Raw genomic sequence first — 27,426 nt, 5'->3', positions numbered from 1 at the left:
TAACATTTAATAATTTCAGACAGAACTATCTGCCTTAAGATTTCCACAGTCACAGCAGTTTGATATCCCTTCAAGGGTGGATTTCCTTGCATCAATCCAAAACCCTTCTCAGCACTTCTTAATGTGATTGTGGTGACCTGGCTGATGGAGTGGCGTTAGGTTCCTCAGTGTTGACTTAATGCAGTATAAATCAAGTTTATAAGAATTCAAGATGGCTGATACCTGTATTGAGAACTTGATGTTAAATCAGGACTTTGTTAGTGCTGCAGTTCAAGAGTATGCCAGCAAGTCTGTGTTGCCAGGCCTCACCCTAGTGCTACAATGGGGTCTAGTCCTGGCCAGCCATGGAGGTGCTCAGCTGCCCTCAGGATCAGCTGTCCGGTGAGGACAGATCCCCAACCCAATGACATACTGCTCTGGTGACTTCCCTATGCTCCCAACAAAGTCGAGCATAGTCTGAGTTGATTTTGTGTCTTTCTGAAGTTTAGAGGATGTTTGAAACACACCTTCTTTTTTAAGTGAAGCAAAGTGTAGCTGAATGTGCTGTGCAGTGGGTCCTCGTAAAGTGCTCTGCTAAAGCCAGCGTGCAGCTCCTACACCGCGTGCTCTGAACCTCTAAAGGACAAGACAAGAGTTGAGTAATCTTTCCTTGGGTTTAGCAACATGACAGTAAAACTAAAGGAACATTAGATGCCAAAAAATGAGTCAAGATTGATCTGATAATATTTTTTTTCATAGTCAAGATAAGATAGAAGTTAAAGCAACAAATTGGGATGCTCAGTAATGTGCTGAATGCCCTCAGAGAAGATGGAAGTCTGAAACATAAAGCTTTGTGATCCCCCCCTCACCCCGTATTCCTATACGTATACCAAAGGGGCCTCCTGTCTCTTTTCAAAACCCACTGGGATCTGCAGAGGTTTGTGCTCTCGGCGCCTGGTGCTGTGGGCTCCCTGTACTCGGAGCTGCTGCCGCCGCCCCCCTGAACAAGAGCTCGGTTTCTCCTTGGATGGATGTGTGGTGCCTAGGAGAACTGAATCCTCTTCCTTGGAAAGTTGCCACAAAGTACTGCTGCAATACAACTAAGCATATTAATAATCATTAAACTAAGAATCGCTGCTATTATTTGTAGTGATGGTGTTACGTAATGAATGATAAGGGCAGCCATGAGACATGGACAGAACTGCTAACTGCAGCAACCTTTCCTGCAAAATACACAAAATGCCCTTGAGTATTTAAATGAATGTGCTTATTCTAAGGTTTATTGTATTTAGTGTCCATTAGTAAAAATCTCTTTCAGCGAGCACTTGTGGAAGTAATTATGAGAAGGTAAATTCAAGCCTGATGTATACAACTACTAAAAGTAGTTTTACATTTGTAAAGTTAGCCAGTGTGTGTAAAAACTTTAAATACTAATGTGTGTGATGGGCAGGAAACTCGAGCACTTTAGTGATTAATTATAGAGCAGAAGGGATGGAAACAGTGCTCCGTGATACAAGTAACGCATCCATGTGGCTTGCAGTTTGCAAATCAAGAATAGCTCCCTTGAAGGAACTCACTAAAGAATATTTGAATTAAAAATAAGCAACAAAAAAAGAGTTCTCTGTGGCTGTATCACACACAAAAGGAAATTAAGACTGTCATTCTGAACTGTTGCACATCTCACTGGTCCCTGTTCAGTCTGCTCTGTGCCCTTACTGTTGTGTTTGCCAAGAGGGGTGTGTGTGGAAGAGCAGGGTAGTTAGAGATTTTGATCTTCATAAACCTTTTAGTATGATGTGGCTGTACAGCCCTGAGTACAGTGGGACTGGCTAGGAAGGATTCTTGGGGGGTTTTGAGCAAGCATATTGTTGTTGTGATGGAATCCTGTTATTTTCCGTGTTCTTGTCCTGTAACTCTTTCACCTCAGAGTGATCTTTACAGATCTAGCAATGCTTAGAGCCTACCTTTTTTGTGTGCTCCCATTCCTCATTTACGTGTTTTGCAGGAAACACAATATGTTTGATTTTATTTAGAATATCAAATGCAGGGAACAACGGCAGAAGGGTGCATGAAGTGTAATGAGTCCTGCTCCTGGGGTTTGTGCTTGGCAGCCAGACGGCCCAGGTGCAGGTCAAGGTCCTCCAGGCAGAAGGCCCTGCACAGCTGTATTGCTGTGGTTTGACTGTGTGAGTTGTCTACGTGGATGCCTTTGGGTAGGAGGTTCTGCGGGTGTCCAAGAGGTGCCTCCCGATTCTGCTGTCTCTGTGCTGGTGATGTTCTTCACGGCTTGTGAAGGCCACTGTTACTGCTGCTAGCTGTGTCACTCCAGCACAGGGGGAAGCGAGGCAATTGAACCTTTTGCAAAGATCGTGCAGCACTCTTGAGCTTCCTGAGCAAGACCTGGGCCTGGGGAACTCTTCTCATGACATCAGTTTGAGAGATGTAGCAGCAAGACTGTCTGTCTTGTCCTTTTTTTTTTTTTTTTTTTCCCCCCTCCTTTTTCTTTCATTTTTTCCTCTTCCAGTTGTAAGGTGATCTGTGTGTGTGTAGAAATCCCTCCACCTTCTGCTGCTTATGTTTAAAACGGGACTCACAGAGGCTTAGGGCTATTGTGATGTCCTTTATAGGCAACTTGGCAGATGATTGTGGTTCTGTTCCACAGACATCTGAAGTGCTGGAGCCGCCTCAGTTACCTTTTGGATTGTGATTTGAGATCACCACAACTGTGCTACAAAATCCTTTTTGGTGGTGTGAACCCAGACTTATTTTTTGTTCTTCGTCTGTTGAAAGTTAATCTGTGCCCAGCAGGGCAAACAAAAGTATTCAGCTGTGGTGTTAGGTTTGCAATATAATAGTGATTTTTTTCCCCTAAAATACCAACCTGTAATGAAAAAAATGGAGAAAAGCAGTGAGACAAGGAGGGGGATATAATCAAATCATTGCATCTGTGTCCACATGTTCACTTAGATTTTGTTAGTGTTTACATTTACATTTTTCAGAGTGCTTTTTATTGTGAGGAACCCTTGTAATAACACTGTCTTGACCCATAAAATCCTTTCTGCAGTATCCAAATGGGCAGGAGAAATACCAAAGCAAACTCTTCTTCCTAGTATCAGTGGAGGAGTGTTGGAGTTAGAAGTATTTTTATGAGGTCTGTTGGAATAAAGTACTGTGGAAAATCTAATTCCTGGAACAAATCAGCTTTGTTCTGTAACCAAATATGAGTTTGGCCTGTGTATATGTGTGTATAATCATGTATAATACAGAAACATAGACTTTAAATTCATAATATTAGGGAGAAAAAAGGAGCATACCTTCTTTCACTTACCCAGAATTTAACTCGGTTTATAAAACCCCGGTGTTTGGGTTGTATTTTTTTTTAAGCTTTCTACATCAGTCAAAGAGGAGATGCTTGTTTCTGTTGACAGGCAAAAAGGTTATTTAGGTGTTCTGAAGTACTGTTACTAAAGTAATATTGATAAAATTATTAAAAAAAACCCCAGTCCTACTGGGTGTAACCTAGCATCTGTGGAATTGACTGTTGACCTGAAAAGCCTTAGGCTAGGCTTGGGGTGAAGGGTAGTCCCAGATGTAAGCATCTCCTTTCCACCTGTAGTTCTGTTTGTGTAGTTTACTAAATGTAATGAGAGGCCCAAATTGCTCACGTGCATTCTGCCAAAAAAACATTACCACCTTTGGATTCAGTTCATGTTACGGTACTAACATACTTCCTTGCAGTTATGTTTCCGTTCTTCTTAATACGAGGGAAAGAAAGAGTTGTATAATAAACTATGTCATGGGAAAAAAAGTCATATGTTATGACAGAGCTTAAAAAGGCTTTTGAGGATTTACAGCCATGAGTGTTTATGAGAACTGAACCCAGAGCATTTTCATTTCCCAGCAGTGCTGCTTGCAGAGGTCGCCAGAAGACAGGTGTGTACAGAGATGCAGCAGCGCAGGGTGCCGTGCAGGTGGGAAGCAGGGGCACTCAGCCCCGGCAAGAAGCTGTAGTTGCTGGTGGTGCCTGATGTGCTGACTGGCCAGGCTGCGGCTGAGGGACCAGCTTGCAGCCGAATGACGGTGGCACTGTCTCTGCGCAGGTTCGCTGTAGGAAGGTTAAGCCTATGGATTGAAGTAATCCTTGCATTATTAAAAGCCCCAGTCTTGCAGTGTCTCTGGGGGAAGGGCCTGTCAGACTTCATAGAAACTTGCTGAGATGGTCTGTCTTGCCAGCCCCCTGATGCTTCCCTTCCAGTTTTTCCACTTCTTTCTAGCTGCTGGTTTCTCAGACTCATCAGTACCTTTTGATTTTAATAAAGTGCTCCCCATAGCAGAAATTGGTTTTGGATCCGAGGCCCTTGGCTGCTTAGTAGAATTAAGTCTTTTACCAATCCATGTCGTTCAGTGCAGCCTGCCCGCTCTGGCCACCCTGGCTGGCACTGGTGGCTTTCTGTTTCTTTTGATCTGTATCTGTTACTGATTCTGTTTGTACAGAAAGTCTGCTTGGGGATGGCCTGCATCTCTGAAATGAAATGGGAAACACTTGTGCAGCCCTCTGCTGTCCATGGCAGTTTGTCTCTGCCGAGTCTCAGAAATGCAGTAAAATACTGGACTTGCCAGGCTGGTGGCTGCGTTTCCAGTACAGTGCTCCTCTGCCTCTTCCGGACCTGTGCCGCTTTGTCCCGGGACCTGGAGCACGTGTTTGCAAGGCACAGAGGCATAGCTTATCGCTGCTGGGCAGGAGCATCTGTCCCAGGCTCTGCTGACTTTGCATTTGATGGAGAGAATGGACAAATTTGTAAATGAGAGTGTGGAAGGAAAAACCGTGACCTGTGCACCTGTTTCAGGTTAGAGGGCTCCATGCAAGGAGAGCCAGTCTTTGAATCAGCACGGCTAGTGCTGGGGTGGGCGTTAGGAAGACTACTTATCTGTTTAAATAGACTTGATGGCTATTGTGTGGCTGCCATCTGTCCCCTTTCACACAGGAGAACTTTTATTATTATCTTTAACCATATCTTACTAGGTCTCTAAACTGCTGGTCAGTCTGCATTCATTGTTGGATAAAGGAGCTGCCACTCTTCTTAACAGAAAATAGTCTTACTACAATAGTGGTAAATGAGCCTCCCCTCCTCCCTTTTTGGCATGGGTGCCTTTCTGCACAAGAAATGTGATTGATAGCAGGGACCTTACTGCAGCATTTATCATCCTGATTAATCACTGCGCTTTAAAAGAGCCTTGGCTTTAAACAGAAGAGACTAGCCATGCAAACAATAGCTGGAGCATTAACCATTGAAAGCCAAAATACACTTTATGATTTAATATAATAGGAGGGAGATAAATGAAACGTTTGGAGAAGAACATTGGACATGGAAGATGCTTCAGGGAACTGTAGAAATTTTGCTAGCAAGAGTTGAGAGGTTTGAAGGAGTTTTCAAGTGGGCTAACAGTAATAAAAACGCAATGGTAAATGTGTCACATATTTTAGTCATTGTGCCAGTTTGTATCCAAGTCGGTCTGCTTACCTGCTGTTGGGAGATGGTACTTATTCGTGAGCTGGTGGCTAGTTCTGCTGTCTGCGTGGCAGTGTTGAGCAGACTGAAGGCCTTTGCATCTCTGGACCAAGTCCAAAGCTAGTTATGTGCAGCAGCTGCAGAAGGTCTGCAGCAATGCATGTGCGTGGGAGTAGGAGTCAGTCTGCAGTTCATGTTTCATTGATCTGTTCCATCCAGGTGTTCTCGACATCAACGATGAAGACTTTTTAAAGAGTTGCAAACCTAGAAGTGCCCAAGTGAAATTCTTCATTTAGACAAACTGTCCATGCCATGAGAATTTTAGCAAGTGCAAGAAAGCAGGAATATTCTGGAAGATTTCTGGAGGTGTTTGTCATCCCCAGACAGAGGTTAAGCCTGTGCAAGTTCAGACTCCCACTGTTGCTGCTGGAGGCATCCTCCTACTGTTGTGCTCCTGAGAGCTGCAGGGTTAGCCCTGCAGGTTTTGCGAAGACTAAAGACTGTCAAATTGTCCTCGGGTGCTTAACACAGCCTGTCACTTGTCAGTTTATGGCTGAGTTAAAAATTAAATGGTGTCTTACCTCACTTTATACAAAGTCCTGTACAGCTTTCTGTGCTGATAGGTTTATGGGCAGGGGTGAAATGTGGCAACGCGCTCAGAACCTTGCTTCCTTCACCGAAGGTGAAAGTTGGGAGCTGATTGATGTGCGAGTGGGTTAATAAAAAATTGAATTTTGAGGTCTTTGCTGTTACATATTGATCTCTTTTTGCTGGTTTCCAGTCTTTGTCCCATAGATATCTGTTCAGCTTCTACAAAATGTTTGAAGTACCCCCAAAAGCACTGTATAAATCCATTCTTAATATATCCTAAAGGAGATATTGCTGTGGAGTGCGGTGCTTGGGCTGTTGAGTCAGTGATGGTGGTAATCAGCATATCAGCAAGCTGAACAGTGTGACCAAGAAAGTATTTCCTTTTGGTACTCCTGGTCACAGCTACAGCATGTTGGCATCCCTTGCGGGAAGGTGGCTGCTGGAGGGGCAGTGTCTATCTTCAGAACTTAAGCAGGGGGACTGTCTTGGGAAAAAAAAACCAACCAGCCAACCAAAATCAAAGGTGGTGAAGGAAGGAGGGGAAGAAAAAGATCCTTTTCTGTATTGAATTCCTGTTAAGACTGGTCAGTAGTGTGACTTTGGTATTGTCCTGCTCCAGCAAGTCACAATTTGCAGAAAATCAACCTTCATCCCTCCTGCCCTAACCACCGTGAGCATCATTTGCATTTAGGGCAGGAGGAGGAAGGACTGTGGGGCTGCTGCAGTCACGTTTAAACAAGACTAAAGATCATCTACAAACCAGTCGGGCCATTGTAAAAGAAAATGCAAGTAACTGTAGTTGGTTAGGCACACTGAATAAAACAGCTTGAGGCTTGAGAAACTGATGTGGGGACACAGACACAACACGATTGCACGTAAGAAAATATATTCTTAGTTATTAAGTACACTTCACTAGCTGTGATTTTTAAATTCAGAGCAATGGAACAACTGCTATCCTTAAAGAGTAGAAAAATGGATTAAAGAAAATAAACACCTTCATGTGAAAGACTTTTTTTTTCCCCCCACCTTTCCAGCACATTGTACTATATAGGTACCGGTCGGGAAGTCAGGTGTTCCCAGGGCTTGTAGCACATCAATCACAGCACTGCTGCGGGAGCCTGCTGCCACATCTCCTGGGTGCCTGTGGCAATGGGTGCTTGGAGATTGTCCAACAGCAGTTGTGTGTTTACTGGCTATTGCTCGGGTGGTCTTGCTTTTAGGATTTTCCTCACTTTAGTGTTTCAGGTGTGTTTTTTGTCTTTTTAGGCTTCAGTCATGCAACTGGTGATCCTTGCAAAGCCCCAGTGATTTCATCCTGCTTACCCTGGTATCGGTTACAGTTTCTGTAAGTGGGAGAGGAGGAGGATGGAGGTGAAGGAGCAATCCACAAACTTTAAGTACCTTATGTGATGGGGCAATCCTACAGTGCTTAACGTAGAGTTCTCTACATGCTGTTACACAGAACTACCTGCATGAAGGCAGTTTTCTTCTAGATCTTTCACTGACAGCTCTGCAACGTGGGATGAGTAATTTAATTCCTTCCTTCAGACCTGACTACGTTACTCTGCTTTCTTACTTAGAAAATGTATGGAAAACCCCAAAACCTTCATGTATCTAGAGGCGATGAGGTAGATACATAAAATATATGCATTTATATAGTTATCTAAAACCTGTACGTGCCCTATATTGGCTTGAAAGTTAAGTGACTGGGTCAGTCACTTGCCGAGACTGGACCTAGATCTTGCAAAAAGATTGCAGTCTTCCCAGGGGATTTTCAGGTTGAAGGCATTGCCGTGAGAATGTGCCGTTGATGGGATAAGTCCAAAGAGCTAAGTGACAGTGCTTTGGTTTTTGGAGCAAGCAAAACACTGCAGTCTGTAGCATGCGAGGGCACTAGCCTAGCAAGTGCTTGTATAAGCAGAAATGGTGAATGCATTTACTGTGATACTTAAACCACCAGAAATGAGCATTTTAACTACCTAGAAATCACCATATGTAGAACTTGATATTAGGACCAAAGGTGTATTGCACAGCATATGTTAAATGAAACTCTTGCGGGCACCTTGAGTCTTGAAACTGCCAGGTGAACCGCTTCAAAGGGTAAATCCTAGTTGACTGTGTCAAGGCAGAGCAATCAGGGGGCTTGGGTTTTGTTGTTTCTTCGCCTAATAAAGACCCAATTGTTGATACTGAAGGCCAGAGAAGGAGAAATGCTCCTGGACTCTCAAGGCAGAGAACTCCTTACTACTTTTTTTTTTTTTTTTTTCAGCATTCCCTCACAAAGTTGAGATGTAACAACGGATCTTAGCACTTTAATATGCAGCTTTACCTTCCTGCTGATTGTCCTCTTTCTTGAGTCATATAGCCTCACCATGGCATGGGATGAATTTGTGTACGTGTTTGTGTGCAGTCAGTTCTTGTAGGCTTGTCTGCATGCAAAGACAATACCATTTTTCCCCATACATGCCCTACGGGACTATGCACAATTAAACAAACATGCATTTTCTTTTTTATATCATCTAAGAAACTCTGATGTTTCCTTCATTCTTGGATCATGTCCCTCCTCTTCTTTCCAGTCTGTCTAGCTGTTAGGTCTGTAGAGATTTTGATGTTATGGGAGACTTCTTTGGTGTCCTATCGCTCTGATACGATGGTCTGTGTGGTCTCAGCCTTGACGTGCAAGTTCCCTTTTGCGAGAGAGCTCTCTCCCTGGGAAGGGGGTGGGGACTGGAGGTGATGTCTACAGGGGCAAATACTCAGCTCCTATAAACAACCTCTGTGCACAACCATATCCAAGAGGGAAACAGATGTGCTTCTGCTGGGGACATACCCCACATTGCCACTGGGTCTCTTCAGCTGGTAGCTGTCACTGCACTGTGCACCACAGCTGTGAAATCAGCTTGTGATGGATTCCTTAAATCAACTCTTGGGTCCTAGGCGCTCCTGATGTAACAGAATGATCCTCTTGTCTACTCTTTCCTTAAGGTCAGGGGAACACAGGATTAGATTAAAACAGGTTCTCACCCTCTTCCCCTGGTGTATCTTGTGGGAAGTGTGTGATGGTCTCAACAGAACTTGGTTCAAAGCCCTACTACTGAGAGCAAAGTAAAAACCTTGATCAGCTTTAGTGGGTTTTAGATTGGGCTTCTAAGGAGCCGCTTACTCCATGAGGAGAGCGCACTGGGCTAGTTTAGATGCTGGCATAAGGGCTGCTCTTGCTAGTGGGGACTCTTTTTGCTGAGGTCCGTAGGTGAGCACAGTGGCTCTTTGGGTTCCCTTCCACTGTGCAGGGAGGGAGAGGCAACCGCTCAGCCGGGAAGCTGGGGAGGAGGGCATGTCAAATGACAGCTCGTACAACGTGCGGAGGGACTTGTACCAAGTGGAGCTGAGATGGCATGACCTACTTGACTTAGAAGAACACTACACCTCCGCTGCAGTCTTGTTCTGAGAGAACAAGGAGTAAACATGCATTTTTTATCAGGTGACCTGTGAGGTAAGGATGAGGAAAGTTAATTGGAATTGTCACTGCAGAGCTTCTTGCCAGAGGCTGTCATTATGCTGAAAAGTGACATTAATCATGTTGGCAGGATGGGACAATTTATTGTTTAATATTAAACTACTAAGATTTACCTTCTTAGTTATTCAGTCATGTTTTGCTGGTAGAGCTTTGGCTTGCTTTAGTTCCTGAATTGCCATTTCCTCTAAAATGCTCGTGGCTGCTATGGATATACTTGTAATACAACCCTTACATCTAAAAAAACCTATATAAACATCCACGTTTTGCTGGTGGTGTCTATTTCTTGGTTGATCATCTTTAGTAAATTGGTGTAATGACATCCCATACGTTGCTGGTTAAGGTGTAGCTGTGGTGTGAATGTGGAGGTGTTTAGGTATGTGCTATGCTTATACAAATGAAGATGTTTTAATTCACATATCTACCTAATTGTAATGAATATGTAGGCAGTAATTGTGATGGACTTAGCTGAATGTTTAAGGGTAAGAATGGGGGGGGGGGGGGGGGGAGAAGTACTAAAAAGGCTGTTTAAATTATATTTCTTCCAAGTGGTTTAATAGCAGCACATGCGGCTGTGTGGGCTCAACCTTAAAAATTAAACTCACGTTGAAATGCTTTCATTTCCATATTCAGACAGATTTGTGTGGTTTTATTGACTGGTTGCAAACAGTACATTAAAGCATATGCCGTCAAAATTAGGGCACAGTTTCCTACAGTGTAGTTCCTTTCTGCATGTTATTTACTGTTTCCATCTACGGAAATCCCAGTGGCAGAAGTCTCTACATATGTTCTCCATAAACCCACAAAAGGGGTGTGTGTTGTAAAGAATGGGGCTCATTAATGATGTGAAAATGGTACAGACTTTTGAGATAGCTTTTAGCTTTCCTGTACATGTTTCGGGATTCAGAATGTGTTAGAAATTATTAGTTCCTATCCGGGCACCTTATCAGCTGTTGGAGAATGCTGGAAGTTGGATGAGGCTTTGAACTCATGGTGTCTGTAGGGCAGGCCACATTGAATATTCCCCCTTTTGCTTCCTTGTGAGCTCCTTTAATTGATGCCAGCCGATGCTGATTTCCTGTTGAACTGTCTCACTTTTGGAAATTATTTTCTGTCAGTTTGTTCTATTAATAATCAGTAGTAAAAAGTAATGTTATGGAAGCCACTTCTAGGACAGGGTCCTTTTGGCTCTGTTATAACCAACAAGATCTTTCCTTTGCAACTGATGTGATGGTGTTGGATGGGTAAAAAGGTAATTTGCACATCGTGCTTATCAGGACTGTCCTGTGGTACCAGGTGGAACGGCTGTGAGCAGCTTGGGAGGTCCATGGAGACATGCATCTTTCTGCTGCTCTGCTTTCACCTATGGATAGCAGGAGGGGAGCTGGGATGTAGCTGTCATCTGATACGTGGATGTGGGGAGGCAAATCTCATTCTCGGAGGGATCCATGAAGCCGTAGTTGCTCTCCTGCTAAGGCAGCTACCCTTTTGTGTCTGCATATGCTGCAATAGGAAAGAAGCCTTTTGTGCCCTTGTGGCTCTTAGTTTGCTGTTTCTGGAAGCCGAGACACACACTAGCCCTCACCATGCAAGGCATTGCCTCATGTGCAGCGTAGTTCAATTAGTTCTGATGATAAAATACCTTTTGCAAGATTTTGTCTGTAGGTGGTCAGATTAGGATGGATCATTTGTTTAACTAGTTACTCTATTTTCCTTAGGAATAATAAGATTGGAACAAGTAATTCACAACGTGCAGTTCATCCAAAAGAGTAAGTCCTCTCTTCCAAGCTCTTGAAGCATATGAACACCCATTAATCTCCTAGCACTAGAACAGCCACGTGGACTAGTGTTACTGAGACTGTTTCTTCATTGATTGTCCATCAACAACTGAAAATAGCTGAAGCAAATGTATTCCAAGTGCACAGATAAATACAGGAAATTGTTTTGTAGTAGTGTTTTCTTGCTTTAAACTGTTACTTTCATACCAAGTGTGTGCTCGGTCTTTATTTCCGCATTTCTTTGTTTCGTTTTCCTTGGAATTTGTGCTGGTCGGTTAAATCCTCCTCACCTATTCAAGGTGTTACTTGTGAAGCTGACTAAGGTATGCCATCTCCTATGTCCATCTGAATTGAAAATACCATGGCTAACTTTGCAGAGTAAACCACTGAAATACTAGAATAAAGCAAAGTCATTTTATGCAGTAATTACTGATACGTGAGGGGTCGGTTTCACCTAGCTCTGCAGTTGGCAAGTAGACGTTGTGTGACAGCAGGAGGATGTAGCCTAATTAAGACAAATTGATTATTTATTTTGTGACACCGAGCACATGTACTGGGTTACAGGAGATTTATTCTATCTTCTGTTTCCCAGACTTCATGGCCCCACGGTCACACGTGTTCAGGATGAGTTGTGTCCGTATTTACTTATGGTGGAGCCTGTTATTGGGACACCATATGTCTTTACAGAACTCAGACACACATTTTTGGTATGTTATTTTGGTGGCAGCTTCTCCTCTGTTTATGCCTTCATTTTTCCTGAGTGAAGAGCACCATGTTGTAGTTTTGCCTTTGTAAGTCAGATTGGGCTTAGCAGTTGTTTATAGGAAGCCTTTGAACCTCTCTGTCTCAGCCTTAATTTCTCTCTTCCACTCTCCCCATCATTAGACAGGGATGTGGCACAGCCTGAACGCTTGCATCTGGGCTCTTTGACCACAGGAGGGAAGACTGTAGCTTCCCTCAAGTAATTTTGGGCTAATGCCCCCGTGACTGGGGTATAGCAAGGACATAAAAGACCATGATAGTCAATAAGGAGAGCAAAATACTGCTTCATGAAAATATGCTCAGCCAAGAGGCAGTTCATTTTGAAAACAGTTTTAATTGGTTTGGAATGATTTGGGGTGAGCTACTTCACATGGCATATGTTTTCTAGGAAATGGGCCAGCTCAGTAATAAGGCTACCAGAAAACTGGCACTGTACATGTGGATGCAAGGGGCTTGAAGGAAGGAAACCTTAATAAAGGCTCATACTATCTTATCTGAATAACCTCAAGAGGGCTCAGTTCAGATGCCTCGTAGTTTCCAGGAATACTGACAGTTCTGCTACCATAACCAAGGTAATTGTACTGGTGATCAAACTTTGAGGTCTACCTCAATTAGCTTCTGCTTCAAGGCTGTTCCCTTGGCTGGTACAATCTAGGGTTGTGCCATGTAGGTCTCTGTGGCTGTTTTGAGTCAGGTCAGGTAACAACATACCTCTTTGGGCAGAGATATACTCGTGGCCAGGCAGGCGTAGAGAAGCACAAATGTGACTAAATTAGGTGCAATCATATTAATAAGGTACAGTTGTATTTTTCTGATATCTGATGATGTCATTATGAGATAGGGCATCATCCTTTTGTTGGCAGATCCAGCCCAGTCTTGTTCCCATAGTCTTATGACATCATCCCCACGATGCACTTAGAACTGAGGAGACCATCTCCCCAAAGGAGGGAGCGTGTGTGCTGGGTATCCTTTACCTGATATTCTCCCTCCTCACCCAGTTGGGTCCTCATCCAGCAGGAGAGAGAAAACATACCATGCCATGGCCAGACTGATGAGGAGATAGATATCCCTTCTTTCTGGTGGAGAAGCTGGTGTTTGGCAAAGTGTCCTAGTCCATGCCCAGAAGGAAAGATTGGAATAAGGAGCAGCTGTCCATTTGTAATAGCTAACAACAAGGTTTTCATTCTTTCCACACCTCCAATTTGGTTGTGCCTCCTCCAGTCTCCAGGCAACTTTTTCTGATCAATATGCAGCTGGAGGGTGGCCTTCAGCACCTGAAAGGAGAAGAGTGAGACTTCCACCAACAAGAGGAAGGAGGGACCAGACAAAGCTCCTTGCTGCTCCACTGCTCATTTCCTGTTTTTATGTATTTCCCCAATTCCTACAAAACTCAGAAATCTGTTTCTTAATGCCTGAGAATAAGAAGCGGTAGAGCACTGGAATTTCTTAGTTTGCATTCAAAATACCATGTCTTCTAATCATCTCAGAGCCACAGACATGAAAGCTCCTTCCAGAGAGATGTCACCAGAGGTCACACGTTTTCCTTTGAATGATGAGCGGTGCTTTTAAAGGAGCTTAAGATAAACTTCAGGCCTATGGCCCATATGATCTATTTACTGCAGCCCTTAGTTAAGCAGGAGCAGTGATTCTGTTATTAAAGCTTGGATTGAAACTCAGAAAATCTTGCGTGCACTTCCCTGATGCGCTATAGAGCCTGTGCATATTTTCAGGCAAGGCATTTTATTTTCCTTGGCCTCAATACATAATCTTTTTTTTTTTTTTTTTATTAAAAAAGGCACAATACAACATAGTTCTTAAAACTATTTTCCTTGAAAATGAAGCCACAGATAATCCTCCAAAATCAGAGACAGGGAGCAGGCGGTAGCACAACAGCTGGGGAACAGGAGACGGGCTAGGGAAGACCAAAGGCAGGTAACCTTCCTGTTGTGTAACTTATATATGAACATATTCTGCACCGATGCTGAATTACAAGTTACTCATTTATTTCAGAGAGCCTCTGTGTCATACATACAGGTACATGGTAATAACTGCGGTTTCCTTTTCTGTCTTCTGTTTGTCTATATTGGGCTATAAACTTTTCAAAGACCAATGTCTTTTCTCAGTATGTGCACTGCCTACTGTAATGGGTCCCACTCTCAGGCAAAGCCTGCGTGCGTTAACAATGTACTTGGCATGTAGTTATAAACTAGAAATAAATAGGATCAGATCCTAGAAGGTTGTTGGTGTTTGCTCTTGTGATTACATCTGTGAGAACTGTGGGATACAGGACTTCAATTTTTTTTTTTTTTTTTAGCAGACTGCCTTGGAGTCTTTCAGGCCCTGTGGTTGAAAGGAAAAGTCTTCTTTTTCTCAGCGTTCAGGCGCCTTAGTCCCTGATCCTGACCTAGAAGACAGCTAGAAAAGCTTGAGCTGGTTTAGCTCCATAAGCTGCAGTGCGGGGCTGACTCTGTAAGTGAGATGGGGCTCATCCTGAGCTCAAGATGCACAAGGGTTGTACGAATTGGCTCCAGCAGCTGTTCTCCAGCAGCTCTGTGCTCCTGACAAACGGAACCCATGGCTATAACATCTGGCAGCACTGAGAGGTGTCTGGCTAATCATGTTGCTGGAATCTGATGGTATCTTCCACATGTACAGGAAGAGCAGCCTCTCAACTCTGGGAGCATGTGCAGGGCTTTCTGCCTCTCCACAACAGCCATGGAAGTTTCCTGTTCCTCTTGGCTCACCTTCCTTATGCTCTTCTAGCACAGATGTTCGCCCTCAGCAGAGCTCATGGCCTGACAGGCACTCAGCCAGGAGCAATCCCTGAAGTCTGGACCAAGGACTGTGAGTGTTGTCACATCCTCTTGCATGTGACATGATGGGCAGAACATGATTCTAGAGCTGAAAGGTAAGGCTTTTCCTTGTGGCATCATAGCATTTAGGTTGGAAAAGACCTTTGAGATGATTGATTCCAACCGTTAACCCAGCACTGCCAAGTCCATCTCTGAACCGTGCCCCTAAGCACTGCATCTACATGTTTTTTAAACACCTCCAGGGATGGTGATTCCACCGCCTCCCTGGGCAGCCTGTTCCAATGCTTCACCACCCTTTCAGTGAAGAAATTTTTCCCTAATATCCAATCTAAACCACCCCTGGCACAACTCGAGGCTGTTTCCTCTTGTCCTGTTGCTTGTTGTCTGAGAGGAGAGACCAACCCCCACCTGCCTATGGTTCATCCACTTCTCTTAAGGAGACCTAGTATCTTTCTACATCTGTAGAAATAGTTTTTAAACTGTAGGGTGGTTTTAAAATTTTAAATATCCCCCAAATAGAAATTACAATATTTTGTTACCAAATGCATCAATGCAGAGGTTGAGATTCTTATTGTGTTTTTTATTTCTATACACGAGTGTTTTTAAACAGCTTTCTGTTGCTCTGTAATGTTGTGTCTAGATCTGTGAATCCGTTTTTAAACGTGTGGATCAGGAATGTAAAGATCAGTATTTGCCAGGTGGGCAGAAGTGCTGGTCACTATATAATTGAGTTTTAGGACGTTGTATGCTATGTGTGACTCATTTGACGTGAGGTCTGAACTATGCTAAAGTGTCTGAAATCCTCTGTTACAGAAGGTTGCGGTCCTTCTGGTCAAGTGGGTCAGTAACCTTTGGTTTTCAGTCACTTTCTTTAATATTTGTTAAGGTATTTATGTAACACAGCTTAGTGTTTCAAGGAAGCTATTACGCACTTCTGATTAATGAGCTTCTGTTCTGAAAGTTCCCCAAGTTTTAGATGCTAGCTCTAAAGAAGAGACAAGTTCGCTAGGTAAATTAGGTAATAAAATACTTGGTTTTAAAATTGTTCCAACAGGTGTTTGGTGTTGGTGGCTTTGCTGTGACCTATCAAGTCTGTAATCTAAAGGTCAAAACACTATTTTTGACTTGTTCTTTCTTTATAAAAGTATTGCAATCAGTGTTCTTTTTTGTGGGGAAAAGCATGGCGCTGTGACTAACCAGTGCAGCCTGGTACTTATGTAGTCTCCAGCAAGTGAAGTACAGCTTTCAGTCTGCAAATCATTTCCTGAGATTGGTCAGCTTAGGAAAAAGCATTGTTATTTTAATGCATTTTGATACAATCAGAAGCATGTGGTGCCGAGAGAGAATAATAATTTTCTTTACAGGGATTTAGTTTCAAGAGGGTAGAAATCTGTATTTGCTCTGCTTTTCTTGTTGGCTTGCCATTGCTAAGTGTTTTCAGATGTGCCATACAGTTCTTTTTGAGGGAGGAAATAAGGCATCTAATGCTTTTGACTGTATTGCACCATGGTTTCTCATCTCCTTAGCACCACCTGCTTGCTTAATCCGTAAGCCAATTAAAGTATAATAATGGAAAACAGTTTTGAACTGCTCATAAATAAAGGGAATTATCAGAGAAAGGGTGATAGGAAATTGAGAGGAGGAACCATGAGCATTTTGCCCAGCACTATAATCTGTGTCTCCTGCGGTGCTGGCTATTAATGTTCATGGTGAATTTGTCTCATTTTGTCTGGTCACCGACACCAGGATTTTCAGAGGAGGGAAGGGGATATACCATGGGGATTTGAGAACACCAGGGCCCTTTGAACTTCCTCTGGTTTCTGTTTCACTGCTTCGTCTTGCACTAGTCTCATGTCACAATGTCATCAGCTGTTAATTAGTTCTCTCTTGGGAAATGTCAATATCAAACAGGATCTGAGGAATTGCGGTATCTACGTGGCAGAGACCCCCGCCTGCCCTGGGGCAGCTGCGGGCAAAGCCTGTGGTGAGATGCAGGGCTTCATCCTGGAGACTGTGAAGCCTCAACAGATCAGTGCTCCTCAGCCTATCTCAAACCTACTGCTCGAGCCAGGGCCTTTCACATTAACTGCATCCTAGCTGATGCTCAAAGCCTCCATAATTTGCAAAAAAATGCCTTTGGATTGGCTGATTCCTGGTCTTAAAAGCCAAGTCCCATGTTAGGTTAGTGGCGAGCAGTAACAGGCAGCGATGATCACTGCTTTGCCTGGTGATTCCTCTGCATTACCCACGGTGGCCAGGAAGCACAGACTTCAGCACCCAGCATCGACCACCTGAGCTTTGTGAAGCAGTAGATGATGACAAATCTGCTGCAGCTAGAGGCGGTTGCTCCTACAGGCTCATCTTAGCTGAGCCAGATGGCTGTAAAAGAGGAGGCGGTACTGATTTCTGTAGGATTCCTAGACCCTCGACCCACAGGAAGTTTTCCCAAAATGCAGGAACCTCCACACAGCTTCTGGCTTCTGACAAAAGTAGTTACAAGTTAGCATTATTTTTTAATTATGTGGGAAAAAAGATGCCACAGTTCCTCATGAAACTGGGGTATAGTGGTCTCCCACTGCTGGCAGCTTCTCTAATTTTTTCAAACTTTGTGAAAGATGTAGGGTATTTTATGAAAGTAAGCAGAGTTATCGGGAGTGCTGTAAAAGGAAGATACTCCTGTTTTTACTGAAACCCTAAACTTTAATAAGGACACACAAGTGTGTATTCTTCATGGGCATGCTGGCCTCGGCTTGACCTCAGCTAGCCATCTGGATCCCTATTTCTTAATAACATATAGTCTGCTGAATTTGGCTTTTATGATTTATAGCTTAAGCTATTTAAATGCAGAACATTTGTTTCACAGGAACTATGTAATTTTCAAATAAACAAGTGCTTGGAATATATATTCCATTATGGGAGAGAGTTTTCACAGCAAACTCTTCTCCCAAATGAAGGCAGGTCAGTTTTTCCTGTCTTGTCTTTGGGGAAAGCACTTGTTTCCCCGAGTTAGGTTTGGATTTGATGTTGAAAAAGCTAGGAAGTTGAGCTAAATGGACTTTTTCTAATCAAACCTTTTTTTGTTAAATGAGAAAAATACTATTCATAAAATGAAAACTGTTCTTGCGAAAGGATTGGTTTCAGAACCTTCTCATTCCTGAAAATTTCTCCCCCTTTTTTAGACACCTTTAGACAAACAGGAGAAAAGAATAATTCAGTTTGGAATAGCTTGAATTTCTGAAGGAAAACTCAACTCAGAGGAAAAAAATAAAGTAAAACCCAGTTAAAACATTTGAGTTGACCCAGTCTGAAATATGCAGTTATGGGTTGCTTTGGGGTTAAAGGGTCGGTGTTTTTTGTTTGGTTGTTTTTTTTATATCTTGAGCTTGGATTGAGGAAACGTTTCAGAAACCTTGTGGGACCTGCCAAGGCAATCCCTGCCAGCTCTGGGCATTGGTGATGGGTGCAGCACCATGCCGAGCAGTACCGATCCACCTGGGGAATTTCCACCTGGCTGAGTGCAGCCCAGTAAGGAAACAATAACTCAGGTTTCCAAAGCAGTGTGACTGCCTCGCCTGGCACCTCAGCCCAGCTGAAAGTATTCGTGTTTCAGGAAGGCTGAGGGTGTGGGGTGCTGAGTCACCCTGGGCTTCTGCTGCGTCTGAAGCTGAGAGGGTCCCCATAGCGTGGATGACTCCCAGGAGCTGCCTATTTATTGGTACATGGAGAAGGCCAGTCCACAGTTTCTTTAGAAGCAAAAGAATCAGCATTAAAATCAGAATTAAATTAAAAATCTCTTTTAATTTAAAAGAGAGGGGATGAAAAAAGATACTGGTCAAGTGGGTAGCAGCAAGACTTGTGTCATTAGCTTTATTTATGGACGTTGTTTCATTCTAGCCCTGCTGCCTGTGTTCTGAGCAGAAAAAGCCCTGAAAATAAAGTAGGATTTGTCTCTCACAAGAGCAGACAGGCAGAATGGATCAATGAGAGGATGCGCTTGCAAGTGCCCACAACCCCCAAACACAGCTGAGCAGTGGGATGGCTGCTCCCGGCTGTCAGGCTGGCCCTTTGTGCCCGCATGTTATAGAGGTGGTAATGTTGATGCTGGTAAGCACTGAGCCTGGCTGGGAAGGTGGGTAATTGGCAGGAGGCTGCGTGGGACTGCATCCCCAGAGCCTGGGGAGGGTAAACGAGCTGGGGAGTGGGTGTTCATGGGCCCTGGGGAATGGGGAAGCCAGAGATTGCTGCTGCAAGTTGAGCTTCAGACTTTTTATGAATTGTATAAATGGAGGGTTACAGACTCGCTGAGTATGGTGGTCTGAACTTTGAGAAATTGTTTACACATCCATTTTGGAGAGAAGATTTGAGCCTGGCCTTGACAGCATCTCAGGGAGCACCCACAGTCTGTTTTGGAGCCTCTACCCCAGCTTGAAATTCTGGTTTATGACAGCCCTCTGCCCAATCCCAACATTATATTTCCAGCTTTGCTACCTGCATACAGTGAGGCAGCTGTGCCTGAATTGTTATCTGCTGAACCCACCCATGCTCCACTGCAAACAGGCAAGGGCTTGCATGTAACTGGGAGAAGAGGTTTTGCCCCTTTTCTTAATTTCTTTATTAGATACAAAGTATGAGGTTTTGTTTTTAGGGAATCCATGGAATGAGACTCTTAGGGACTGGAGAACTATCATACTTCAGTTTCTTCAGACTGTTTTCCTACTGTCACATCTCTGGGGACTGTGTGATGGTGGCACTTGTGGGGCCCCTGTTCCATCAGCATCACTGATCTTTGAAAGAAATTTGCATTTCTTACCAAATGCCTCATGTTAAGCAAATGTCATTTGAGTTTGCTGCTCTTAAGAGTTTAGCAAGGAAGAAGACGACAGGTGGACAGTGGAATGAGAGGAAAACCGGAGAAGGGGGTAAGCCTGGATGTGGATGTGCTGGTGCCAGCTGTGTTGAGGCTGAATATGTAACTGCTGGCGCGTCCTGTTTCACAGTGGAAATATCTCTTCCTGGCTGGTTCTGGTATCATATTTTCTCTGGCGGGGAGCGTTGCTCATTTACTTAAGTCATCAGCAGGTTACTAGTTTTCCACAAAGCAGGAACCAGGTGTATACTAAGAAAAATTTTATGGCAGGTGTGGCTGCTTCAGCAGTCCCCAGCCTGGGAGAGACAGTCTGCTTTTATGAGCATTGACATTGGTCAAGCAGAAAATCAAGTTCAGATTTGGGGATAGATGTTGTCTGAGTGAGGAGCTGAATTTTTTTCAAAGATTGTTACTTCTTACTGAACTACAGGAAGGCATGCATATATGCGGGTCTTTGTCTCCTTCCACTACAAGTGGCTTCATGCAGCGTGCAGTCCCTAGTCATCGTGTCTGGCTATTTGTGCAGTGGTTCTCCTACTCATGGCCTTCCCGACTGAGACACAAAACCTGGCAGCACTCGCTGTCGTGACTTGAGATGTTCCTTACATGATGTCTGTTCCACCTGTCTGTCCATGGTGGTCTCTCCCACTGTAGGGGCAGCAAGACAGACCATGTCACAGGGCTCCAGGTGACTCAAGTCACAGCTCAGAATGTTAGGTTGAGCTACTGATGTGATGAGTGTGAGCTGAAATTCAAGATGAATGATAAAGTCAAACAGCCAAGGCACACATGAAACTATTTTCCCCATCATGCTGGCTACTAGTCAGGGAATCTTCTGCAGCAGTGTCAAGCAGCTGGCCTCGGACAGCGGTGCCTTAACCATGACAGCTGCTGTGGTTAGACAGTGTCTATCCAGAGTAGGAAGACAGTGGTGATTCTGTCCTCAAGGGCTGCTGTCACCCCCTGTCCTCTCCTAAGTCACCTCTCGCTATACATTCTTGTTGCAGGCCCTGGTGAGGTCTCAGTCACGGTCTCTGGTTCCTCCAGTGAACTCCACCGTGGCACAGAAGGGAGGCTGGCCCTCACCAGGGTTGATGTTCAGTCTGTGGATGTCTTTTTGTGAAAGCGTCTGGCACCTCAGAGACTTCCCCAAAACCTCTGAAGCTGAATGATGGAGTTGGTTGCTGGGCTGTCCTGCTTAGCAGCTCCTGAGCCGGTGTGATGTGGCTGATAGTAGGTTGATGACAGTTTCTGGATGCTGTTCCTGGGGTGCCTGGCTGGGATGTGCAAGGGCTGGCAGCAAACATTTCTTGGGACTCCAGAGGTGCCTGGAGGAAATGATGACGGGGGATGTCTGGAAAATCCCCAGCAAAGCAAGCAAAAATCTTCCAGTTGTCAACTACTAAAATACTTTGCTTTACTTAATTCCACTTCACTCTGTGACAGGTGACTTGTGCATTCCAGATTGCTAATGGAGATAAGCAGTTTAGAGGTGATTTAAAAGATAAAAGGTTTAAAGTCTCTGGGAGCTTTTGCTTTGCAGTTGTAGGATGCATAGGAAGGCCATGTGTTAATGGGCTGTGTGTGAAATGGGTCTGTCAATATGATCATGAGGAAAGCAATGTGGTTCGTTCCAAAATAGTGCCAGTAAAACTTCCATAATTCGCCATGGTATGTGGTCAGTACTGCCCCACTGCTGCTTGGCTGCAATGCTCTAAACTGGGGAGAAGGAAGAAGCAGAAATGCAAAGTACAGTACTAAAATTTTTTTGGGGAAAAAAAAAAAAAGGCTAGGAATGTCTGCTAACCTGTACTGCATCACCTGTCATGTTTGCTCCCAGGTGGAGGTCTTCAGGCAATGTTTTTATGCCATTTGTATTTATCTTGGGCATCTCTGGTGGCACATATGCCACAACATTGGAGTCGTGCCTTCGAGGATGTGCTCTAGCCAATGTCTTCTGTGTCCCTTCATTGTTTAATCTGGTGCTTTCAGCCTTATTATCGCAAATATATCCATCTCAGTGTAAAACTGCAGCTTAAACTCAGTTACCATGGGTACCACACAATTTGCACAGCCTGCTCTCCACTCCTTAAAGTTAACTTTGGAGCATTTAAAATTAGAGATAACATACAGCCAGCTGATTACAGAAACCTGTGGACTAGCTTCAGGCTAATGTGGCTTCCCCATAACGGCCCCAGAGCAACCCCGAATCCTGAACCGTGGCGTTTCTCCTGGCATCATGTAGTTTGTGTTAATACGCATGCTGGGAAAAAGCTGCCCTGGGTTACTACAGGATTATGGAGTTATACAGTGTGTTACATCAGGGGCAATTCTGAGGATATGTGTTCAACCTTATTATTAGAAGCAGAGGCTGAGACACCTTGGTTTTCTCCCTGTCTCGGGGAGACAGTGCTCTGTGTGCTCTCTTACACACAGGAATTATCTCACTCTCCAAACCTGTAAAATGGGATTTAATCAGAACCATCTTCTGAAGTTTAATTAACACCCTTAAACTGTGTAATATCACACCCACTAGAACAGTAAACCCAACCCAAGCCAAAAAAAAAGTGACATATTTTTATTGTGTTATACTTTGCATTTCCATCACACCTCTGAAATACCAAGTTGACTTTTGTGGGTATAGGATGTACTGAGGAAATCTGTCTGCCTAATATATCCCAGGAAAATCTGCAGGATGAACAGAACTGGTGTGTTAGAGGATCCTCAAGCAAGAGAATGGAGCCAAGCTAATGCAGCAGCTCTTGCTTTCTAACGCCCTCTCATGTCCTCCTTCAGTTCTCGGGTGCAGAAGGGCCCCTTCCTGCCCCTTGAGACCCCCTGTAATGGTGAAAGACTCCTGCGCTGTCCTTTGGAAGGCAGTTGTTGCAGCTGCCTTGTCTGTTCACTTCTGCCCTGTGCATCGGCTGTATCTGTATTACAGTCCTGTATGCTCTAGGGAAAGGAAACCCCGTCTTTAACTTTAGACGAGATTCTGGAAAACAGAGCAGCAGAGAACTTAGCATGGAGAAACTACTGCTGCTTTCCCTCTGGGATGAATCTTCTACCACTCCGGTAGCACAGGACTCAGCAGTAGCAACCGAGAAAATGCCCTTGTTGCTGCTGGGTTGGAGCGTGTCCCCGGAGTTGCAGTGCAGGCAGCACAGACCTGCGGCTGGTCTGCAGTGTGTGCTTGCAGCAGGGTTGTCCAGATGCGCAGGGTCCTGCTCGCTCTGGGCAGCGCACCTGCAGCTTCCCTAAACCCATGCTTAGCAGAGCTGGAAGTGGCTCTGCCCAGCCATCGGTCTCATTGCAATGCTTTGTCCTGATGCTTTGTCCCAGCTGCTCAGGCCCTCTTCTTCCCTCCTCTCCTCCCTCAAATTATGTGAGATCTGAGGGAAAGACTCCTATACTGTTGGTTTGCAACAGCCTGGCTGTCAAGGCTTTTGTAAGGAGATGAAAGGCAATGGCTGATTTTCCCTGTTGATGGTGTCTGTCGCTCATGACTGAGTCAAAAAGCCCTCTGCGATCCTGGCGCATCCTGGCTTTATTCGCTGCAGGAGCTCTGCTTGGGAACAGCCTCGTTTCAACACGCACTTTTGGTTTTGCATCCATGAGCTTACTGAAGGCTACGGTTTGTTTTGGAAAGTGCTGTTAGTCCAAAGACAGATTAAATGCAGTATTTAATAAGACACATGTAGTATAGTACCCATGTTCTGAAGTCACTGGGGTTTTTTGTTGTTGTTCATTCAAAAAGGGGAAAGAATAAAAGGAAGAAATCTCAATCACTTCCTACAAACTTAGTAGTAGTGTTTGGCAAATTCCTGGCTACGAGAGGTAGCGGGGAATGTAAAGTAATGTCCCAAATGGAAAAACCTCCAGCTTCTGCTGGGAGCTCTGTGTGTGTGGTGCTGGACCAAAGTGTGGAAATATGTCTTCTGGTGTGTGATGTTAAGGTGAGGACAGTGTGCCCTAATAAGTGGAAGATTCCTTAGTCCCAGATCTTAAATACTTTCTCTTGGCTACCAACTTGCAGGGTTGCTGGTTTCTATTTCACTAAATGACTGTAGCAGACAGTCCGTGTCTAGAAAAGTCTCTAGTGATCTTGTCCTCTCCAGCATGTGAAGTTATAGTTTGTGTCCCTACAGTGGTTTAATGGGTATCTGAAATAGCTGAGGCTTCTTAAAGCAAATGGCAAAAACTGTGGTATGTTTGCTATGCCAGCATCTCATCAGCAAGTCTTGTAATGGCCCTTCTCCTGGAGGCCAGATTCTTCCGCAAATGAAGCCAGCCAGAGCCGCAGCCAAAGAGGGTGTCTTGGAGGAACTCAAAGTGACCTGAGCTCTTTCTGTTTTGCTGATGAACTGAGAAAAAAATAGGCTAGCAAGTCATTTTACAAGTCTCTTAAGCTATCATAAGAATTTATAGGAACTCATTATAGAATAAATTATAGATATAAAATAGCAGGTGGCACATCTTTCAGGCAGTATGCATTAAAATTCATCTTGACAAGACCAGGAAAACAGCCCCCAGACCTATCTTCACTGAGCAACTACAAAGGAAGTAAGTTGTGGTTAAGAGAAATTGAGTATTAATGACAGGTCTATGCCAGTAAATGCAGCAAAACGCCTCAAATGCCTCAGCAATAATTGTCATCAGAACAATTTCTTTCCCTGCTAGTTATAAAATCAGATACACTGTTAGAGACACCATTTGTAAAACCCAGACAGCATATATTTTCATCAAACGTAGCAATTGTCTCTGAGGTTCCAGAAACAAACCCCCTTGGGGTCTTAACTGGGCTGCTATACGCAAGCTGTGAAAACATTGATGTACTCGTTTTATCCTTTGCTTTCCTTGTCCTTCTCAGTTTCCTTTCTTTATTCCTTACTTTCTGGCAGCCACTAATGCAGCCAAGTTACTTCTGCGCCAAGAGGATGAGGAAACTGTTTCCTCCCAAGCCAACTATGCTGACATGGCTAACTTTGATTTCCCTAAATGATTGAGCACTGTCTCCTGTCTGCAGCGTATTTCAGACTCTAGTTACCCAGGATTCTTGGATGCTGAGAGCGCTTTTCATCTTTCCCAGCTCCTCCTCACAGCTAAAACCAAGCTGGACTCTGTCTTCTACCTTCACATGGGCTGTGAGCAGCTCCGACTAGCAGTAGCAGCCCCAAGATGCTTTTCTCCATGAACAGACTTCTCTCAACCTGTAGGGTTTTAAAAATTTCTTCTAACCTACTGAAAAATTTGATGTGGATGTTACAGTGCAAAGGAAATTTCTGTAGTCACCAGACAAGCAGTGGGAATGAAAAAGTATTGAGAGAAATCCAGTCATTTTGACACTGAAGCACTTTAATAGCTTTTAGAATAAATAAATATGTGATGGCAAGATCAGCACTGCTTGTTTTTTTGCAGCATTAAAACTTTTTCTAGATCAGCTGGATCGAAAGGGAACATTTCCTAAGAGTACTGCTGAGCCAGCTTTCAGAGGTAGGACATGTTCTAGGAGTGAGAAGAGTACTGGGTTATGTGCTGCCTCAAGCCCATTCAAACTGAGGGCGAACATTTTGGTGTGGGTTTTTCTCAGTCAGGGTGGCAGTGGACTCCTGATTCCCAAGTTGGGGCAGCATCCTACTGCAGTCCTTCCTCAATTTCTGGGCCATGTCTGCAGCAAGGGTAGGCTGCTGCCTTCTGCCGATAGTCAGCAATTTACACCAGCATAACCTGGTGACTGGATTGCCTCCTTTAGCTGCAGTGCTTTAAAAGGTATTTGCTATCCACATCAACGCCAGCGTAAATTGAGATATATTTGACCTTCATTCTGCAGCACTTTGGAAGACTGAATAATAAATGCATAGTGAATTCTGCCCTCCAGATATCAGATTCTTTTTCTTTGCATCCCTTTGAAAAATGTTTCTTATCTTATTTTAAGCCTCTGCTGCAGAGGGAAAAGCATGGGGGGTGTGGGAAATGGGAAGGAGGAGGAGCGTGTACCCTAAAAGGAAAAATCTATGTGGAATCGGGGCTAACGGGTCAGATACGTTTGCAGCCTTAGTGTTTGCAGACTAACGTGTATAGTGCACTGCTGGGCCAAACACTAAATGCTTAAAAGTATTTTGTGGCAATTCAGGTTTTTATCGTTGCTTGCATGCTGCTCTGGGGGATTATGTAGGAGAAGACAAGCTCCCAGACTGAAGAGTTTAAAGTCTTAAATGTGCAATTCTGCAGCCAGATCGGTGAAGCTAATAGAACTCTGCAAGGCAGAGTCAGGGTCTTGGGGGGATGGGCTGACCCCTCAGGATAACAGCACAGCTCCTTTCTGAGCGAGCAGCTTAGGAGAGGTCTGCACTTAGTCCTATAATTTTCATCACAGATAACTGTGCAGAACAGGTGTGGTATTGGGGAGGTCATACCCGGAGTCTTTTAAACAGCCCCCAAAATGAAAGAAAGGGAAACGGCTGTAACAGATTTTTATTTTTTTTTAATTGGATAAAATATATAGCTCTATCGGGCCAGTTGTTTTTGCATGTTTAATAGGAGGAGAAGCAGAAGCAGGTGCACATTAATGAAGAACAGTTAACAAATACCTCGTACACGAAAGGGAGTCTTAGTCCTCTGTTGTACATATGTATGTATATGCACAGTGGGGTTTTTCTATCAGTTTTTATGTTTAACCAAAACACACAAACATGTTTGTTTAACAAAATGAAGGAAACGCAATCCCTAATATATGCAACAGGACAGTAGGATGCAGTCAGTGATGTGTTCTACTCATAGGTGAATGGCAGAGCCAGGATAAGCAGGTATCCTTACCAATTTTACACTAGGTTGCAGTGTATTCAGTTTAGAGCTGTCTAGACCTGTGTTAGTCTGCATCAACAGAAAATCTGTACAATGTACCTAAGTGAAAGTAAATGTATGCTAAATGCACTTAGGAGTCTGTATTTGTGAACAGGACTTCCGCAAGGTTTCTTCATGGTGATAAGCTCGCATGATCTGATAAAGGTTTCCATATCCAAGATTGAAGGGTCTCCTAATGGCAGCTTCCCATTAGGAGTGGAAAAAAACTCATCTCTTTTGTGCCCTGTCTCTTGGGAAAGGTGACGCTTGGACTGGCCAAGGCGCTGTCCCCTGCTGTCCTGGCTTTTGGACATTGACAGGCCAGAGTCTCCCTTTTCTAAAGGCTGTGCCAGTTTTAATGAATTCCTTATTGGGACAGGTTCTTCAGGGATTTCTGTCTGAAGCAAGAGGGTTAGAGAGAAAAACAAAAAGAAACCCATCCTAACACATTCTGCACTGTGATTATTAAAGATGCTTATGGGAAGTGGAAAAACCCATTCATGTATGTGGTGCCAGGTTCTGACCAGGCACTTAAATGTTAACTTCTTGCTTTCTAGATAACTGTCCCAAACGTGGAGCTGTTGGCTGCTCTGTGTGACCAGGTGTCTCCTCTGTTTCCTAAGGGAAGAATCTTTGAAACATCTCCCTTACTTCCTGGTCGGCAAGAGGTAGAAGTGCTGATGACAGCCTGTCTTCAGCAAATTCCTGGGGCAGCAAAACTGATTTCCATTTCTGGCATCTGTATTTGGATTGTCTGGTATTTTTTGTATTC

At 44.0% G+C, this 27,426-nt stretch overlaps 1 protein-coding gene and 1 long non-coding RNA gene across 40 annotated transcripts in view; one reads left to right on the top strand and one right to left on the bottom strand.

The window, feature by feature from the left end:
* The window catches only part of MAP2 (microtubule associated protein 2), a 235,605-nt gene that overhangs the window by 102,640 nt on the left and 105,539 nt on the right, over window positions 1-27,426 (top strand). The gene's annotated exons all lie outside the window — the stretch shown is intronic.
* LOC130154065 (uncharacterized) lies at window positions 1,977-5,997 on the bottom strand. The gene is made up of 2 exons (XR_008823596.1): window positions 5,502-5,997; window positions 1,977-2,860 (listed from the first exon to the last, which is right to left on the bottom strand). It is a non-coding gene; the product is annotated as an uncharacterized LOC130154065 (long non-coding RNA).

Source organism: Falco biarmicus, chromosome 8 (genome assembly GCF_023638135.1).
Source record: "Falco biarmicus isolate bFalBia1 chromosome 8, bFalBia1.pri, whole genome shotgun sequence".
Classification (NCBI taxonomy): domain Eukaryota; kingdom Metazoa; phylum Chordata; class Aves; order Falconiformes; family Falconidae; genus Falco; species Falco biarmicus.
Note: the sequence above shows the minus strand (reverse complement) of the source record. Positions and strands in the feature narration are given on the sequence as shown.